The sequence below is a fragment of the Mustela putorius genome, unplaced genomic scaffold, assembly GCF_011764305.1.
Source record: "Mustela putorius furo isolate JIRA1106 unplaced genomic scaffold, ASM1176430v1.1 tig00537248_pilon_pilon_pilon, whole genome shotgun sequence".
NCBI lineage: Eukaryota > Metazoa > Chordata > Mammalia > Carnivora > Mustelidae > Mustela > Mustela putorius.
The window spans coordinates 5,855,373-5,870,871 of record NW_025422387.1 but is presented as its reverse complement, the minus strand read 5'-3'; the positions used below and the strand labels follow the sequence as shown (position 1 = coordinate 5,870,871).

The window sequence follows — 15,499 nt, the reverse complement described above, 5'->3', positions numbered from 1 at the left end:
ACCTCTAACTACACATTATTTACACACTTACACACACACATGGCATGGTGAGGTGGATCAAGTTGTATATGCCATGGTATATCCCATCAAAGAGATAAAATATCCTGAGTGGTAACAAATGGCTAGAAGATGCTCAATAAATCTCAGTCATAACAGGAATGAGAAATAAAATTACAAAGACATCAATTTAAAACAAACTGACAAATGAGTTGAGAAAATGTGCCAAGTTTACAAAGATGTCTAGAAATAGGGACTCTTGGAGTGCCTGAGTGGCTCAGTTGTTAGGTGTCTGCCTTTAGCTCAGGTCATGCTTCCAGCGTCCTGGGACTGAGCTCTGTAGAGCTCTGTATCTCTGTATCGGGCTCCCTGCTCAGCGGGAAGCCTGCTTCTCCCTCTCCCACTCCCCCTGCTTGTGTTCCCTCCCTCGCTGTCAAATAAATAAATTTTAAAAATCTTAAAAAAAAAAAAAAAAGAAAGAAAAAAAGAAATGGGGGATTCTTGGGGTGCCCGGTAACTCAGTTGTTAAACATCTGCCTGCCTTCAGCTTGGGTCATGATGCTAGGGTCCTGGGATCAAGCCCTCATCAGGCTCCCTGCTCAGCAGGATGCCTGCTTCTCCCTCTCCCCCTGCTTATGTTCCCTCTCTCGCTCTCTCGTCAAACAAACAAAATCTTAAAAAAAAAAAAAAAGAAAAGAAGAAATAGGGATTCTTATTATGGGGGGCTACAAAATCTGGAAATTTTGGTGTAAATAGGAGGAAAAAAAATTCAGAGTCCTAAATCACTTAGAGGCAAGTGCCTGAGCAGAGATCAATGATATTCTGTGCTAGTACACAGTTAGTAAGGACAAATCAACTGCACGTAATGTATTACATGTTCTATGTAAAAGTAACAGTTCATTCAGTGTTTATAATTCAACTCAGCTTCCAGACTTTGTGACCACCCGTACATGTGGCTGCTGAGCACTAAGAAAAAAATGTTACAAAATCTCTGGAGGGCAGTTTGACAATATATATCAAAAACTACAAGCACAATCTTTTTACCCCATATAATCCACTACAAGGAATTTGTTCTTCAGATAGGCTCAGCAGAGTAAGTTTAGTTACAGCATAGGTTTTTTAAATTAACTATAGAAAGGTAAAACAACTCCTTTCATACCGAAGTGAAAATTTCCTCTAAGATACACTGTATACTAAGGGGAAAAACACAAGTGTGAAGCATCACCTATATGGACTATCATTCCTATAAGGAAATACCTTTGGGAAGGTATTCAAAATCTTAATGCTGTAACTGGGTATGGAGTAGAGGGAGACTTCTCACTTTGTACCTTTTGAAATTTGATTTATCAAATAAATGAATAAACCTCCTGCATCACCTCACTCTTGAGTCAAATAAATCTTTAAGTCAAATAAGTCTTCTTCCCTGGGCCAAAGTGGTCCTTTAACAGCTCTTAAAGGGTCCACATCTCTAGTTCAGACAGTAAATGCCACAGTGCAGACGCAGGGACAGATAAAGCCAATGTTACATGGTCTTGAAAACAGTGTCTAGCACACTGTAGACATCCAAATAATACTGAACACGCACATATCAGTACGAAAGCAACTGGACATTAAAATAAGTGTACAACAACTTTCCCTGACTTTCTGAAAGTAACTATGGTAGTTTTCCAAGTTTGATAACTAGGGAGAGCTAAAAATTACAACAGGTATAGTCTCTCCTCAAACTGCATATAGGTTTTATTTTTTTTTTTTAAAGGGGGAGTTGGGGGGTGGTGGGAGAGGCAGAGGGAGAATCTTAAGCAAGCTCCGTGCCCAGCACAGAGCCCTGAGATTACGACCGCAGCCAAAATCAAGAGTCAGATGCTTAAATGACTGAGCCAGCCATGCACCTCTACATATAGTATTTTTTTTAAATTTTATTTATTTGACAGAGATCACAAGTAGGCAGAGAGGCAGGCAGAGAGAGAGGAAGGGAAGCAGGCTCCCTGCTGAGCAGAGAGCCCGATGCGGGACTCGATCGCAGGACCCTGAGATCATGACCTGAGCCGAAGGCAGGGGCTTAACCCACTGAGCCACTCAGGCACCCCTACGTATAGTATTTTTAAGTCAAATGTTCATTTTCCGTGATTACACACTGAATTTTAACTATCACTGGTTATATATAACCTGGCAAAATAGCCATACTGTCCAATTAGATTCATTTGGTAAGCCCTCTATTTTAGCTCTGATTTTTGTGCAATTCAGAGCTTTGAAGTGTAGGAAGAGTATGATTTGCTTTTTGAGCTCCAGTTCATTAACTAGCCCTGTAACCTAACTAGGAAATGTGGTCACAAAACAGCCCAGAAACAGACTGTGAGTGTATAATCTCAAGAGGCAAAATTCATCCTTGCATTTCACTGCAGGGACACATTAGGTTAAGGTGAAATTCCTGCTGGAAATGCTTATGCAATGAATAGCAATACTCCCCAACTGAATAAACGAGAACCTTTCACTTTAATTCTGTTCCTACTACAATCAACCTGTATGAAACTTCAGAGACCTACAACAGTAAAATGCCCCATCGAGATGGAAATTTGAAACCATTTAAAATTTTTTACTGTATTTTTTCTGGATGTCATAATTAACTTGACCACGCATGATCTTGAACATGAAAAGAATACAAGATTCAATGATGAACTATGACCTCAAATGGAAAATTTACTTGAAAATATTTCTTATTGTCACAGGTGCCAAAAATTTCTAATACGGCACAGAGGTCCCAATGACCTTTAAGTACTAAGACACTTTTGCACTCCAACAACTGATCACATACCAGCATTTTAAAAGCAGAACATTTGGGGTGCCTGGATGGCTCAGTTGGTTAAATGTCTGCCTTCAGCTTAGGTCATGATTCCAGGGTCCTGGGATCAAGCCCTGTCGGGCTCTCTGCTCAGTGGGAGCCTGCTTCTCCCTCTCCCTCCATCTCCCCCTGCTTATGTGTGATCTCTCTCTCTCTGACAAATTAAAAAAAAAAACACAAAACCCATTTCATTTAAAACAATTTTGAGAAAGAGAGAGTGCACTTGGAGGGGGGAAGGGACAGAGGAAGAAGCAGACTGCCCGCTGAGCAGGAAGCCCAACATGGGGCTCAATCCCATGGGAATCGAACTCACAACTCTGACATCTAGAGTTGCACATGCAAACATGGGAATGGAACTCACAACTCTGACATCTAGAGTTGCACACTCTGGGATGCCTGGGTGGCTCAGTTGGTTAAGCAGCTGCCTTCGGCTCAGGTCATGATCCCAGCATGCTGGGATCGAGTCCCACATCAGGCTCCTTGCTCGGCCGCGAGCCTGCTTCTCCCTCTGCCTGCCATTCTGTCTGCCTGTGCTCGCTCTCTCCCACCCCCTCTGATAAATAAATAAAATCTTAAAAAAAAAAAAAATAGAGTTGCACACTCTAATGACTGAGCCAGCCAGGAGCCCCTGCCCCAAAGGTCTATTTTATTTTAAATATATGAAATATATTAAATAATGTCTTTGCTGTACAGAAATTATATGGATACACATTTAACTGTTGGCCAAATATTTAGGAATGACTCAGATGTGAAATGCTAATAGAACAAATGACCTGGGAAGCCCTTAAAAAAAACTGACCTCAAGCTTTTCTCAACCAAACAGCAATTTTGTCAACTTAACTGGGAGGCAATTAAATATTTGAGAGTTATAAGAAAAATTTCATCTGGGAGCTGTTTATAAACCATACAATCTCAGGGCCTGCTCTTCAAGAATCTGGTTCAATGCGTTTGGGGTTGGGTCTAGAAATCCACCTTTTGAAAAGTTCTCCAAACACAAAAAATAATACAAGAAACAACAACCACCACCAAGTCTAATAATGGATTATAGATCCCATGAAGGGCTTGTTCAGAACAGCCTGTTTACTTTGTGCCGTTTTTCAAGTGCCAAGTATGCCAGCTCTAGGCCAAGAACACCTTGAGAAATTTATTACCTTTAAGTCTTAGGGGGCACCTGGGTGGCTCATTTGATTAAGCATCTTGGCTCTTCATTTTAGCACAGGTCACGATCTCAGAGTTGTTGGACTGAGCCCCATCTCGGGCTCTGCGATCAGCACGGAGTCAGCCTATTCTCTCCCCATCCCTCTGTCCCTCCCACTGCTCACTTGCAAAGGTGTCTGCTCTCTCTCAAAGTTTTATGTATGCTTCCATTTGTAACTGATCTCTGTGAGAAAGCAGCATAAAGCCATAAGGAAGCATCAATCCAAACTGGTCTTAAAAACTTGCTATGTTCTAGTATTCTCTTAGCTAGAAACGCCCTTACATCATCTTGATCAACCTATGTCCTCATTTTAGTTAGGTAACTAAAGCTTGAAGTAGAAATGGTTTTACCTAAGGAACTTCAAAGAAGGAAAGACTTCTTTTAACCTACAGCGTGACTCTGCTTTGTGTTTTTTAAGAGTCAATTTAGGATTTAATCTATTAGGAAGCACACTCTAAGGAAGGAAAAGATTCATTAGATTCAATGAATACTTTTCAAACTAAGGCATAATTTTCTTTTGTCTGCAGGCTTCTGTGAATTTCAGACAGAGGGTTTTGTGAGTGAGGAGCAGGCAGTGCTGTTCCTGATGATTGCACCCAGTAATATTTCCCTGATGGGGCATGTCAATGCCCTTAGGGCAAGTGGTAGTGGAAAATTCTTACTCTTGCCAAGGGGATGCTCTGCAATTTTTTCCTCTGAAAATTTTCCCCCATCTCTTGGGTTCTGGTGGCGTAATAAAAGAATAAACTCTATTATAAATACCTTCCATTTGTTTAACATCTGACACTTTCCAAATTCAGCTCTTGACCTCCTAAGTCCATAAACTCTAACCTGCTACCACAATAGGGATTTCCACTCTGAACAAAATAGATATGTCATCAAGAATGGAAGTAAAAGTCAAAGGAAATTACTCTGCCACATTTTAGAAATGAACACAAGCATTATCTTTCTTTCTTTTTTTTTTTTTAAAGATTTTATTTATTTATTTGACAGACAGAGATCACAAGTAGGCAGAGAAGCAGGCAGAGAGAGAGTAGGAAGCAGGCTCCCCGCTGAGCAGAGAGCCTGGGATCATGACCTGAGCCAAAGGCAGAGGCTTTAACCCACTGAGCCACCCAGGCGCCCCGAACACAAGCATTATCTTAAAACCTGGTAAAGAATGTAAGCCATGGTACTTAAACTATGTTACATCATTATGTCCAAAATAAATTCTGATGGGGGCTCCTGACTGGCTCAGTTGGTAGAGCATGTCTTCTTGATCATCAGGTCGTGAGTTCAAGTCCCTGGTGGATGTAGAGATTACTAAAAAAAAACTAAATAAACTTAAAAATGAATAAATGAATGAATACTGATGGTTAAAATCAGCATTACTTAGAAAAGGCCTTAAAAAATAATTTTATAGGGCGCCTGGATGGCTCAGTGGGTTAAGCCACTGCCTTCGGCTCGGGTCATGATCTCGGGGTCCTGGGATGGAGTCCCGCATCGGGCTCTCTGCTCAGCAGGGGGCCTGCTTCCCTTCCTCTCTCTCTGCCTACTTGTGATCTGTCAAATAAATAAATAAATTTAAAAAAAATTAAAAAAAAAAAAATTTTATAGGGGCACCTGGGTGGCTCACTGGGTTAAGCCTCTACCTTCGGCTCAGGTCATGATCCCAGGGAGCCATGATCAGCAGGGAGCCTGCTTCTCCTCATCTCTCTCTCTGTCTGTCTCTCTGCCTATTTGTGATCTCTCTCTGTCAAATAAATAAATAAAATCTTAAAAAAAAAATTTTATATAGAGAGAGCACACGCATGTTGGGGGTAGGAGAGGGATGAAGGGGCAGAGGAATAGAGAATCTTAAACAGATTTCACACAAGCACAGAGCCTGACCCAGGACTCGATCTCACGACCCTGAGATTAAGACCTGAGCCGAAACTAAGAGTTGGATGCTTAACCTACTGTGTGACCCAGGTGCCCCAGAGACAAGGCCTTTTTTGAACTGGTTATATGTAGGGGAAAAAACATCTACTGTGACAAATTCTACCAGCTATTCAAGTCTTTTCTAAGGAATAACTATGTATAAGGCAGAAATTACCTCCTAAATACCACTATTGTTTTTTATTTTAAATGGCTCCTAGGAAAAGCAAGCTGTAATAGAATTAACCTAAATTACTGAAACATTTAACTATGACTCAAACATTTCCATTATGTTTCCGATTTGAGTCACAGATTTTTATAGTCAGGCAGAGTGAATGAAATTCCTCACTCGAGAAGCCCACTTGCCTACTTTTCTCCAGGCCTCAGAGTGAGCTGGGAACGAATATCACAAACTGCTATAACACACCAAAGTTTGCTCCCAGTCCATTTTTTGGGAGTATTACCCATGAGAAGACTCCTCTTTCAAAAATACAAATGTTAGGGACGCCTGAGTGGCTCAGTTGGTTAAGCAGCTGCCTTCGGCTCAGGTCATGATCCCAGGGTTCTGGGATCGAGTCCCACATCGGGCTCCTTGCTCGGCAGGGAGCCTGCTTCTCCCTCTGCCTCTGCCTGCCTCTTTGTCTGCTCGCTCGCTCTCTCTCCCTCTGTCTCTGACAAATAAATAAATAAAATCTTTAAAAAAAAAAAAAAATACAAATGTTAAAAAAAAAAAAAAAGAGCAAATGTAATACTTTTTTTTTTTAAGATTTTATTTATTTATTTGACAGAGATAAATCACAAGCAGGCAGAGAGGCGGGGAGGGGGGTGCGGGGAAAGCAGGCTCCCTTCTGAGTGGAGTCTTACATGGGGCTCAATCCCAGGACCCTGAGATCATGACCTGAGCCAAAGGCAGAGGCTTATTAACCCACTGAGCCACCCAGGCACCCCAAAGAGCAAATGTAATACTCTTATTTAAAATGTTTCAATAGGGGCGCCTGGGTGGCTCAGTGGGTTAATAAGCCGCTGCCTTCCGCTCAGGTCATGATCTCAGGGTCCTGGGATTGAGTTCCGCATCCGGCTCTCTGCTCAGCGGGGAGCCTGCTTCCCGCCCCCCCGCTCCTGCCTCTCTGCCTGCTTATGATTTATCTCTCTCTGTCAAATAAATAAATAAAAGCTTTAAAATAAGATAAAGTAAAATGTTTCAATAGCTTCTTCCTCCCAGAACTGAGATCAAGTTTGGATCATCACCGTGGTTTACAGGACCTCCCAGGACCCGGCTCCTGCTTGCTTCTTACCACAATCCCCATCCTCTAATACAACACAATGGTTTCCAGTTCCTCAAAGTTCTGAGTCTTCACACACCCTCTTCTCCTTCACTCCAACCACACCACAGCAAGGCTTTCCCTGGACTCCCACTTGAAGTTGCTATTCCTTTTGATGTAGCCACAGAGAGCCACCCTTTCCTTTCCCAAAGCTCTCACTCCACGTGCGTGCTGCTCACTAAGTCTTCCTACTCAGTGGCTACTCATTTCCTAGCCCCGAGCACTGTGCCAGTGCACAGTGGGCACCAGAAAAAATATCTGTCAACAAATGAAATACTTGCATACATTACCTCCTTTTAATAAACAAGCATCACAGACTTATGATTCTCAAGTTGAAGAACGTCACAAAGAGAAGAATAATGAAAAGAGGACCAAAGAGATCTCAAACTTGGTTGAGCTGAATGAGGCAACAGTGGCTGTTAGTGAAATTCTACATTTAGACTATCACCAAAAAAAGTCCCACATACGCTAGCAGAGATTGGAGGTATAGCGGAAAGAGCACATGCAAGAGCAGGGCTTTAGCTGGTAAGGCAATGAAGGTTGCCAAAGAAGTGTCCTTAGACTATCAGAGCAGAAAAGCGTCTAGAATATCAACCAGACTCCACTGATATAACAGCATTTAAGTCTGGGCACCAACGAAAACCATCAAGATGGTAAAGGGTTTGAAAATAATTACATGGCGCACCTGGGTGGCTCAGTGAGTTAAAGCCTCTGCCTTCAGCTCAGGTCATGATCCTCAGGTCCTGGGATCGAGCCCCACATCGGGCTCTCTGCTCAGCAGGGAGCCTGCTTCCCCCTTTCTCTCTGCCTGCCTGTCTGCCTACTTGTGATCTCTGTCTGTCAAATAAATAAAATCTTAAAAAAAAAAAAAAAAGAAAAAAGAAAAGAATGAACAGCTCAAAGAGCTAAAACTAACTTGGAAATTAAAATTTTAGCATGGGGCACCTGGGTGGCTCAGATGGTTGAGAGTCTGCCCTCAGCTCAGGTCATGATCTCCAGGTCCTGGGATTAAGCCCCGAGTTGGGCTTCCAGCCCAGCAGGGAATCTGCTTCTCCCTCTCCTGCCTCTCTCTCAAATAAATAAATACAATCTTTTTAAAAAAATAATAAAATTTTAGCATACACTACACTGTTAGCACTCGAATCACAACTGCCTCATTCGACCAGACAAGCTGCTGCTGCTCCAGCTGCTAGTCGTTTAAGCTCCCCTGATTCTAAAAGGGCCATGAGTTTACCTTCCTTCACGTACCTCACAGGCTATCATGGCAGGAAGACTCAAACTTCTGTGTGACTAAAAAAGTGAAAAACTAACATACACAACAGATGACTTTATTTGAGCTCATAATGAGGAGTATTTTATATCAAAATGGACTAAAAATGGCATAGCTTGTCCCGAAAAGCCAAGTTTCCAGTGGCTGGAGGTGTAAGGTAACTGCTCAAGAGACGCTGCAGAAGCAGCCCATCACTAAGTAGGCTTACAACACACAGTACCCAGCATACCCACCAGCACTTTTCTCAGTACTACAAAAGCAAAGTCTGCTTTTAAAAGGTGAAACCTGTTCCTCAATCCCCTCATCCAAATAGATACCAGCTGTTAACATCTTCTGTCCTAGGCATTTCTCTATGGATAACACGTACTAAAACTTCACTGACATAGAAATCACAAACCTTTTACATTAATATATACTCATGCTTTTTAAATGGCTGCATAGTGCTAACACCCTCTAAAATTTGGGGAATGCTTGCTTATTCCATACCAAGCACTTCCATAAGGGCTTTATGGGTTACTAACAACCTTCACAATTCTAAGAAAGGTGTGATTATATTCATTCCCAGTTTACAGATGTGAAAAGTGAGGCACACAGAGCAAACTTGCTCAAGGTCACAGCACTTATAGCAATACTACATACTAAATCAGTCACCATTTTCATGGCCATCTGGGCATTTATTTTTCCTATTACACTGTTACGCTAAACATCTTTGCATACTGAGATTACTTCCAGAGGACAGATTCATAGAAGCAAAATTTTCCCCAAAACATACTCCCACCAAATTTATTTCCTGCCATTTCTTCATTCTCAATCTTGTATTTTCCTGAGCATTGGAATACTTTATTTTTCAAAATTCTTTTATCTTCAAGATCAAAGTTATTTTACATTTTTACATAGTCAAATTCGGTGCTCTTGGAAGTTCTGTATCACACTTAGGAAACAGGTTCCCGATACAACACGGTTTCTTCTAATTTCCAAAATCTTAATCAGAGTGACATGGATAGAGATGGTACTTACTGGTACTGTGACTACCTCTGAGTCATGGGGCATAGGGAGGAGGTAATTACAGGAAATCAGGAAATGCCAGCCCCAGGAGATTTAGGTGAGGCTTCAAGATCAACTAGTCCATCCTGTGATCTGATGGTCAGAGGAGACCTGCCTGAGTTCCTTGTTTCCGAGGTTCTTAAAGTTTTAACAACGTTGAATGATGAATGAAGGGACCTAGGTCTCAAAACTCTCTGCTTCTAATACATCTGGACTGATTTCTGTAAGACTATTTGCTCTTCTTCAAATCTTCTTAAGATTAAGAACTTAAGGGGCGCCTGGGTGGCTCAGTGGGTTAAGCCGCTGCCTTCGGCTCAGGTCATGATCTCAGGGTCCTGGGATCGAGTCCCGCATTGGGCTCTGCTCGGCAGGGAGCCTGCTTCCTCCTCTCTCTCTCTGCCTGCCTCTCTGCCTACTTGTGATCTCTCTCTGTCAAATAAATAAATAAAATCTTAAAAAAAAAAAAAAAAGATTAAGAACTTAACATCTCTGATTCTGAAACAGACCTATGACTTACAGGAACACCTGGGATAATGATTTCTACACTATTTGGACGCAGAGGCTCAGACCTATACCTCCAGCTAGCTCCGTTCTTCTCACTGCAAAACAACTCCATATGGGGGAAAGTCAAGATAGCAAACCTGCTCCCCACCTTATTTGGTCATACATTTTTGCTTCTACTTCTCTGATCCATGTTTATCATTTTGGAGCATTTGGTTTTTTTTTTCTTTTTTCTTTTTTCAGGGGGTGTGGTAAGTAATGTCTACTACTCCCAACGTGGGGGCTTAAACTCATGATTCCAAGATAAAGAGCCTTTATCAACTGAGCTGAACCAGTCAGGCAACCCATGTTTATCATTTTAGAAACAAGAAAAACCTATTTAACAATGTTCCAGCAATACTATGTAAATTGCTTAACAATATTTAACTTAATTACACCACTTAATTGTACTTCTCCCCTTCCTCAGGTTTATTGAGAGCAACATATAACACAGTATAAGCTTAAGGTGTGTAACAATGATCTGATATATGTATAAACCGCAAAATGATTACTACAATTAGTTAACATCCATCAGCTCACAGTTACAATTTTTTTCCTTGTGATACAAGCTTTTAGCAACTTTCAAATATACAATATAGTATTGTTAACCAAAGTCCATCATGCTTGACATTACATCTCCTGAGTATCTGTCTTATAACTAGAATTCTGTACCTTCTGGCCACCTGCACCCAATTCCCTCTCCTGGATGTCCCTGGCAAACACCAATCTGATCTCTAAGAGTTGTTTGTTTGTTTTTTTTTTTTTAAGATTCTACATGTAAGTGGGATCACACAATATGTGTCTATCTCTTATTTCACTTAACATCTTCAAGGTTCATCCATGTTGCAAATGACGTGACAACCTTTTTTATGGCTGAGAAATATTCCACTGCACATATATAACACATTTCTTCACCCATTCATCCATCAACAGACATTTAGGTTGTTTCCATGTCTTGCCTATTGTAAATAGCACTACAAGTAACATGGGGATACAGATATTTCTTTGGGATAGTGATTTCCTTTCCTTCAGATATATATACCCAGAAATGGAATTGCTGGATCATACGGAGTATGTACTCTTAAAAACCAAATAGCTAGATACTGACATGAATTTCTGGGAAGAAGGACAAATGAACCCACCTTGAAATTGCATCCAAGATTTTAATGTGTCTTTGGAGGAGAGAATTCATCAATTCTCAAAGGGACTGTAATCTAGAAATGATTAAGGACTACTGCACTAGAGGGGCGCCTAGTTGGCTCAGGTCATGATCTCAGGGTCCTGGGATTGAGCCCCGTGTCAGACTCTATGCTTAGCAAGGAGCCTGCTTCCCCACCCCACCACCTGCTTATGATCTCTGTCAAATAAATAAATAAAATCTTAAAAAAAAAAAATAAAAAGAATTACTGCACTAGAGCTCCGTTTCCCAAAGTGTGGTCCACCTGGGAGCCTGACAGAAGTGCCAAACAATCAGATCCTATTCCAGACCTACAGAAGTAAAATCTGGACAGTAACAAAACCCCCTTCCCCATGAAGTCAGGGAAACACTGCTGTAAGCAGCTGGCCAGATTTGAAGGCCTATTTTATCTGTTTTTAAAAGAGTATTCAAGGGGGTCCCTGGATGGCTCAGCAAATTAATGGTCTAACTCTTGATTTCAGCTTGGTCATGATCCCAGAGTCCTCAGATGGAGCCCCAAGTCAGGCTTTGCGCTTGGCATGAAGTCTGCTTGAGATTTTCTCCCTCTCCCAGTGCCCCCTGCTCAAGTAGGTGCACACCCCCATGCTCTCTCTCTTAAATAAATAAAAATAAAAACTTTAAAAGAGCCCACAAGATAAGAATGATCTTTACATTTTTAAGGGCTTAATAAATATGTATGTACACATACATATTTTTCTACAGAGACTAGAGCCCACAGAGCCTCAAATATTTACTAAAAGGCTCTGTGTACGTACACATACACACACACACACACACACACACACACACACACACACACAGAGTTTGCAAACCTTTCTGCTCTATAGCACAGAACTAGTATCTTGGGTATTTGTTTTAGGGTTTAGGGAGCTTGACAGTTATGGATTAAAGTGTCTGCTGACTGTTCAGACTGCTCCAATACTTTTCTTCCTAAAAGCAAAAGTACACCTGGACTCATGGCCCCAGTTAACAAATGATAAGGCCATGTTATCAGAATCAGACATCTTTTAGAGCGAGAAAGCTCCTTTAAAAAAAGTCTACTCTAACTACTCAATTCTGCAGAGGTTAAGCTGTCCAGTATCATATAGAATTAGAATAATAATCCGGGTTCTTCAGTCAATCAGTCACCTTTGTATTTTATAACTTTGTCTTTCCTTTCTCTCAACTGCTTGGAAATACCGCTCCACAGGTTACTAATTTCCATTATTGCAAGATGACTATCAAAAGTGAAACTTTGGGGCACCTGGGTGGCTCTGTGGGTTCAACCTCTGCCTTCGCCTCAGGTCATGATCTCAGGGTCCCAGGATGGAGCCCTGCATCACATCAGGCTCTCTGCTCAGCAGGAAGCCTGCTTCCCTCCCCCCTCCCCTCTGCCTGCCTCTTTGCCTCCTTGGGATCTCTGTCAAGTAAATAAACAAAATCTTAAAAAAAAAAAAAAAAAAAAAGTGAAACTTTTCGGGCACCTGGGTGGCTCAGTGGCTTAAGCCTCTGCCTTTAGCCCAGGTCATGATCTCAGGGTCCTGGGATCAAGCCCGGCATCAGGCTCTCTGCTTAGCAGAGAGCCTGCTTCTCCCATCCTCTCTCTGCCTGCCTCTCTACTTGTGATCTGTCAAATAAATAAATAAATAAATAAATAAAATCTTAAAAAAAAAAAAAAGTAAAACTTTTCTTCCTAAATAGTTGCCAAGTTTAAGAATTAGTCTTTTTATCGACTAAATCCCAAAACTGCTGGCTCTACTTACTGCACATTTACTTTTCATTTTAGAAAAATCAAAAAAAAAAACTCTTTAGAAGCTAAAGCAAATGCAATTTTATGTTAAGACTGTCGTTTCTGTCACTTACATAATCTTAAGATAGGATTTGCTGTAAAGTATACTTAACTATAGGACAGAAATCATCTAAGCATACATATATCTTTGTACTTAATCACCAACTCCAGCTTAATATACATAAAGTTTGATTTAAACAATCCCACACACAATGGCCTTGAGAGTTAATAAATAACCCCCCTAGGCATACACTGGAACCCCCAAATTTCTGAAGTGATGACTTTTAGAACTACCATACTTGACTTTAATAAGATTATAAAATAATCCAGAAAACTTAAAAATATGGATGTTCATTTCTCATAAAATTATACCTGATTTTACGAATTTTGGTTTCTATCCATCCAAATATTTTCCTGGCATTAATACAAAAGTACTGTGGCTTCAGACAAAAACGTAGGTAACTATTTTTGTATTTTTACTTGCCAAAGCAGTTTTATTTGGCTCCTATATTCTAGGTTTACACAGCATTTGCTATGCATGCTTACACAATGTCTCCTTGGAAAGGTTATTAGCTGGTATAGCAGTACCTGAAATTTAACTTCCTCAATCCCTACATCTCCCCCTCAAAAAACCTCTTGGTTCAGCCTAGCCTTCAGAAAATTCAGCAAAACTACTCTATAGATATCCAAAAGCTAACAAAAAGGACTTTATCAACCGAATTTAAGAGATAAACCCTATATCCAAAAAGATGGCTACAAAAACGTCTTTCTGCAGGTATCCAAATAGTAACTCCACACTTGCTATTACCTCCAAAACAGTTCACAATATTCTCCAGTTTTTAAATTCGTCAAAAAACTCCCTTAAACTTAATTTCATTAATTTAAATGAAAATATAAAAGTCACCACATCTAAAAGCACAGATTGGGGGTGCCTCAATGGCTTGTGGGTTAAAGCCTCTGCCTTCAGCTCAGGTCATGATCCCAGGGTCCTAGGATCGAGCCCCAAATCAGGCTCTCTGCTTAGCAGGGAGCCTGCTTCCTCCTCTCTCTCTCTGCCTGACTCTCTGCCTACTTGTGATCTCTGTCAAATAAATAAAATCTTAAAAAATAAATAAATAAAAGCACAGATTGTGCTATTTATCCCTCCAGGCTATGTAGAGACTGGTTGCCAAGAAATAATTTAGACCTATACTTAAAATTCGTTTCTATGGTTCACAGAACTGAATTATTGGGCTAAATGCCAAACGGCAGAGTCCATCAGGTTACTAATCCTGATAAAAACAGATGTTAAAAACCCTCGACATGTACAATTTTAATGTTTTATTAAATAAATGCTTATTTATCTGGCTCAGGTTAAGCAGTCACAGTATGTTTTTCTAAAAAGGTTCCATATATCCTTGCACATGTTTTAGGATTATGTGTTACCCAATTCAGTGACCCGATAGTTCTAGTAATTCAGCATAATTATCATTTCTAATTTGGATATAAATATACAACCACCATGAAAAGTCACCAAATAGACCAAACAACAATATATTGACAACCCAAAAATTAAATTGTCATCTGGCTTCAACATGACAAGAGCCATCTACAAAAGCCACAGTTAACATCAGACTTCATGATAAAAGACTATGCTTATCCCCCTATGATCAGAAACAAGACAAGGATGTCTGCTCTTGCCACTTCTATTCAATAGTCTACTGGGAATTCTATCAAGGGCAATTAACATGATCTTATTTATAAAAAATCTTAAGGAGGACTCTTGAAGAACTAGTAAGATTCCAGCAAGATTGCAAGGTTTAAGATCAACAGACAAAAATCAATTGTATTTCTTTCTTTCTTTCTTTTTTTTTTTTTTAAGATTTTATTATTTATTCGACAGAGAGAGATCACAAATAGGCAGAGAGGCAGGCAGAGAGAGAGAGAGTGAGGAGGAAGCAGGCTCCCCGCTGAGCAGAGAGCCCAATGCGGGACTCGATCCCAGGACCCTGAGATCATGACCTGAGCCGAAGGCAGCGGCTTAACCCACTGAGCCACCCAGGTGCCCCTCAATTGTATTTCTATACACCAGCAAAGAATAATCTAAAAATGAAAGAGAAAACAAACCCAATTACACATAGCTCCCAAACAAAAACATAAAGTACTTATGAATAAACAAGAGAAATACAAGACTTGTACACTGTAAACAACAGAAGGCTAAAACAAAAGACCTACACTGAAAAAATAAAAGACTTAAATGGAAAGATACCATACATGATCAGCCAAGTGGCATTTTCTTACACTGAAGATTTAATGGTGTTGATGGCCATATTCCCCCAAATGATCTATACAATCAACATTACTCTTATCAAGATCCCACTTTTTTTTTGTTTTGGAGAAATTAGCAAGCTAATCTTAAAATTTATACGGAAATGCAGAGGACCCAGT

At 40.5% G+C, this 15,499-nt stretch overlaps 1 protein-coding gene across 2 annotated transcripts in view; it reads right to left on the bottom strand.

Annotated features, from left to right (window-relative positions):
• ATP2A2 (ATPase sarcoplasmic/endoplasmic reticulum Ca2+ transporting 2) overlaps nucleotides 1-15,499 on the bottom strand; it is a 60,065-nt gene that overhangs the window by 23,899 nt on the left and 20,667 nt on the right. The window lies entirely within an intron of this gene.